Source organism: Nicotiana tabacum, chromosome 3 (assembly GCF_000715075.1).
Source record: "Nicotiana tabacum cultivar K326 chromosome 3, ASM71507v2, whole genome shotgun sequence".
NCBI lineage: Eukaryota > Viridiplantae > Streptophyta > Magnoliopsida > Solanales > Solanaceae > Nicotiana > Nicotiana tabacum.
The window spans coordinates 79,190,826-79,196,076 of NC_134082.1; the positions used below are offsets into that span (position 1 = coordinate 79,190,826).

Genomic DNA, 5,251 nt, shown 5'->3' on the forward strand with positions numbered 1-5,251 from the left:
CTCATTGGTCCACATAAGTCCATGTGAAGGAGTTCTAGGAGTTTGGAGGTGCTAACAATCTTTTTAGAACTAAAAGGTGACCTTACATGTTTCCCTCTCACGCAGGCATCACATACCTTGTCTCTCTACTTTTGGTAATCTAAGGACCAGGTCCTTTACTGCCATTTTGGTGAGTTAAGAAAGACTAGCATGACCCAGTCTTATATGTGTCACAAACCAAAATTCAACTAGTCACGATGGAACCTAACCAAACCCACTATGTAAGACAATTAACAACAATCAAATTCAAATGAGATTTACTAAGAAATAAGCAATGAAATAAATGAACTTTTATACAAAATCCTAAGGATTGGTGGTACAAATCATGAGTTTCTAAGATCTTAGAATTTACAAAGCTGGTACGAAATAAATATATCATCTGTTTGAAATATACATAAACAAATTTATAAATCTAAAACTATCAAGAACAAGAGGTAGCTATAGCCGGAACATAGGTACATCTTTAGTGCTAGCTCCTGCCATACACATCAACAAATCAGCTCCAAAATCTAAACGCAAGGTGCAAAAGTGTAGTATGAGTACAACGACCTGATGTACTCAATAAGTAACAAACCTAACCTTCAGTTGAAAGCAGTGACAGGCTTGGACAACGGTCATAATCCAACAGCAATAGCCAAGAACAACTCGTAACAATATAATAAAACAACACAAGTAATAACTCAAAGATATGATGCTTAACTCACTCACAGTTACGAAAAATAGGCATGCTTTTCAGTATAATAGTAAAACCCAAAATCTTTCTCCAAAGTCACCAAAATATAAGTATATGATGATCGCAAAACACACATTTAAATTGTGCTCGCTAGTGAAAGATAGTATAGATTAATTATCATATCCACAAGGATTGAAATTAAATAGTGTTTTCATAGCTTGTAGCTTGATTGCTATCTAGGAGAAACAACAATTGATATTTATATGATTACTAATTTAAATTGACTAATAATCTACAGCTATTGACTAATGACTATTGAGATGAGGAATAAGAAATTAAGGTTATCATCGGGAGAATATAGGATTTGACAGGATAAGTGCAAGATAATTATTCAGGATCTAACTCTAGATAATTCACTTCTAATGTTCAAGTGAGTCTCTCGAATTCACTCTATTATTAGTTCAAACGTTCACCAAAAACTCCTCGCTCGATTAAGTCTTAACTTTACGAGATGAACCAATTTAAGAACTGTGAAGATATGCAAGAATGCATAGTGGATCGGTCTTTAGGAAAACCTCTTTTGATTATTTTCCTAACTAGGTTTAATCAACAATTCAACTAAACTTTTTCGACTAACTAGAAGAATCTATGAACTCAACCACAAATATAATGCAAAGATATCACAAGTTATCCCTCTTTCGATTACAAGAACAAGCAAATATAGATGCAACAATTAAATCCTCCAAAATGATTCAAATACATAGAAATAGAGTTATATCCACAAAGAATCATCAATACACCAAATCCATCAAAAACCAAAAGGAACTACTCCATAGACATGGAGAAGTTCTTCACAAATATAACTAAAGTATAGGAAAACTTAAATTCAATCCAAACCCGGATCTTGAGTGAGGTAAGAATGATGAAATCCTTGTGCTTGTGTTCTTCCCAAGCCTCCTTAGCCTCCTTATGTCAAGAATGCGTCAAAATTCCTAAAAATGGTGTTTTCCCATGTATTTAAGCCATCCCCAGTTAATCCTCTGACAAAACTACCCTTTTTAGCGGAAATGGGAAGTCACTCTAACATTTTTAGGCTACCGCGCCCCACCCCTCTCCATGCGGTGCACTTGTGGTATATTCCAGAACACTTTGCAAATACAATCTAGCCACATTTTGCACTACCGTGCCATGCCGCGCCGCGCGTCGCTCCATGCCGCGCAGTAGTAGAGCTTTTTGTCTACAGTCTTGCGTTTTATTCTTGATGTATCTTTTCATTATAACCAACTTAGGCAAAATGAATTCTTTAAGCAATTTAGGCACGTTGAAACAGATAGTCAATTCAAATAAATGGTAAGGCTTGTAATGTGGTTGCTAAAGAAACAGGATTACAGGCTCAAAAGGGTTACGTAAGATACATAGCAATTAGGTGGGTAATAGCATATATGTGGCTCAACAAAGAAATGCCTATATCTCTTCCAAGACTGAACAAAACTACTATTTTGCTTTGCAAACACACGAGGCAAGTTCTATACATCAAATGCACTGCACTGAATAACACCAAACCTCACACACACGTGGCACATAACTCAATCAAGATCGGACTCATCAAGACACTCTAGTCAAAGCATTTAAGCAAAGTCAAGATCATACAATTTATAGTACTTATACAAGAGTCAAAAATGTAAGCATATGCGTCACAATTAAAGCATTTACTATTCTCAAGGCATAATATAGTCAAGGGATATTGCTTCCGTTTCAAATCACAACACAACGTTTCCTACTCCTAAAAAATTAAAACTAACTACACCCGGTTCAAACAAAACCCCGGAAAAAGAACCGCGGCACAAAGAAAACCCAAGGGGGTTTTCAAAATTGTCAAAAATGCCAATAAAATGAATTACAAAAACACAAATATACATCTATAAATTCTACACACATATACATCCCCACCCCACACTTTAAACTATGGCATGTCCCTATGACACACTAATAAAAAGTAAGTGGTAAGGAAAACTTCCCTAAACATCTAGTCGGGGTTTGAGTCAAAGTTGGGCTCCATCCCTCGTGCCCGAACTAGTGCACACATCCATGCAGATAACTTTTTCTCAGCTTTCTTGGGGTACACCCCACACTTATCTTTTTCACTCACTGCAGCCTTCTCTTTTACACCCTTCACTTTCCACACAACACTAGCAGCTTGCTTCTCCTTTTTCACCCCCGTTTCTACATTCATCTCAAAAGTCACAGTCTCCACACCCACTCTAAGCATGAGTTTTCTCTCATATATATCTAGTACTGCTCTACCCATTACTAGAAATGGTCTTCCTAGAATGAAGGGGACCTCCTTGTTCTCCTTCATCTTTACCACTATAAAATCTACAAGAAATACAAATTTATCCACCCAAACTAAGACATCCCTCGGGTATTAGAGTCGTTTGGTCTGCCAGCTACAAAGATATTGGTGCAGACCTTATCTCTCTAATCTCCTTCTCCAGTTTCCTATAAATAGATTAAGGCATTAGATTAATTGAGGCACCAGAATCACATAGAGACTTATCAAAATTAATAGTGCATGAAGAGTAAGGTATAGTAAAACTCTCTGGATCTCAATACTTTTGTGGGAGTTTATTTTGCAATATTGTACTGCAATGCTCTAAGAGCTTGACCACTGAAGTCTCTTTTATTTTCCTCTTTTTTGCTAGGATCTCCTTCAAGAACTTGGGATAAGCCAACATTTGTGAGAGAACTTCAGTGAATGGTAGGTTTACATGAACCTGTTTCAGCACGTCTAGAAATCTCTTGAACTGATTGTCCAGCTTTTCTCTACTTAACTTTTGTGGGAAAGGCAGCGCAGTCATATTCTTACTCTCCTTAAGTTCCTCCCTTCTCAAGTTCTTTTCTTTCTTCTTTTCAACACCACTTTTTAGTTGTATCCCGCTTTCTTTTTCATGTCTCAAATCTTTTTGGATTGGGGTGAGATCTTTTAGCTCTTGGACCCTTCTCAAAGTTTCACCATTTACTATTTCTTTCGGATGTCTTTCTGTATCAGTCGGGAGTGTTCCTGGGGCTCTCTGAGATATTAAAGAAGCTAAGTGCCCAACCGATCTTTCTAGGCTTCGAAAAGATGTATTCAATTCCTTGATAGCTGCATCATGGGCATCAAGCCTCTCATCTATCTTGATAATGAAGGTCTTCATAAGATCTTCCATGCTGGATTGATTCAACTATAGAGACTGATAATGCGGCCTCGGGTGATTTTGAGCTCCTTGTTCCTGAAATCTGAGGTTGTTTTGTTTCCATGCATTTGCAGTACCCCCAGGTGAACTCCATGAAAAGCAGGGGTGCCTCTGACCCATTTCATAAAAAATATAGTTTCCTACAGCATTCACTTTCTTAGTTGAGGCTTGACCTTCATGAGTAGGATGTCCTCTTTAACATATATCACAAGTTGTGTGGTGTACATTTTGCAACAAGGCTACAGTAAGCTTTCGTAGTTCTTTATCCATATCATAAAGTTGTACTTGCACAGATGTAGTAGTATCAACTTGGTGAACACCAGTTGATTTTCTTCTTTCCACACTCTTAGAGGGCCATTGATTAGCATCTTCAGATAACTCATCAAGAATTGCAACTATTTCCTCTGGAGTTTTCTTCATAAAAGGGACTCCAACTGCATTGTTCAATGTTCTACGCGAGGCCGGTATCAATCCATCCCAAAAATCCTGGAGCTGCATCCAGAGTTCAATTCTGCTATGTTGACACCTTCTAACTATTTCCTTAAACATCTCATATGCTTCAAAAATAGTTTCAGTCTCTTTCTGGCAGAAGTTATAGATTTCTCTTCTAAACTTGCCCGTCTTAGCTAAGGGGAAATATTTATCAAGGAATTTTCTAGTCATTTCCTCTCATGTTCTAATTGATCCATTTAGCTTGCTTCGAAGTCACTGCTTCACATCATCTTTAAGTGAAAAGGGGAATGCCCTTAAATACACTACATCTTTTGACACCCCATTATATTGAAAGGTGTTCATAATTTACTCAAAGTCCATCAGATGTGTGTTTGGATCTTTGTTCATCTTCCTTCTGAAAACGTGCCTATTCTGAATAGTTTGAAGCAACTCTTGCTTTAACTCAAAATTGTTTGCTGCAATTGGCTATGGTCTAACACTTGACAATCCCTAATTGTAGAGTGGTATGGCATAACCACCCAATGCTCTACCAGGACCGGGTACCGCATTTTGGAACTGGACTTTAATCAAGGGTCGATTAAGATTGAATCTTCGACCCTTATTATCTTTGATGGTTTCATCAACATCTCTACGGGTTGCCTCAACTGCTATCCGTGCAATTTCTTCTCTATGTTGGGTTGCCTCTCTTGCAGCTGCCTCTAACTCGTTGTCATCATTATTATCCATGTGTTTTTGGGTTGAAGGTTTCCCCAAGAACTTTACGGTGAAATCGTTCTCCTTCCTAAGTTGTCACAAGTATTTTTCTAATTCCAGTTTGTAAGGTATTACTTCCTTAGAAGAAGATCGTGTC

General features: G+C 37.6%; 1 non-coding gene across 1 annotated transcript; it reads left to right on the forward strand.

Annotated features, from left to right (window-relative positions):
• Positions 1 to 4,456: 4,456 nt before the first annotated feature.
• Positions 4,457 to 4,563, forward strand: LOC142179670 (small nucleolar RNA R71). The gene has a single exon (XR_012708215.1). It is a non-coding gene; the product is annotated as a small nucleolar RNA R71 (small nucleolar RNA).
• The last annotated feature ends 688 nt before the right edge of the window (positions 4,564 to 5,251 follow it).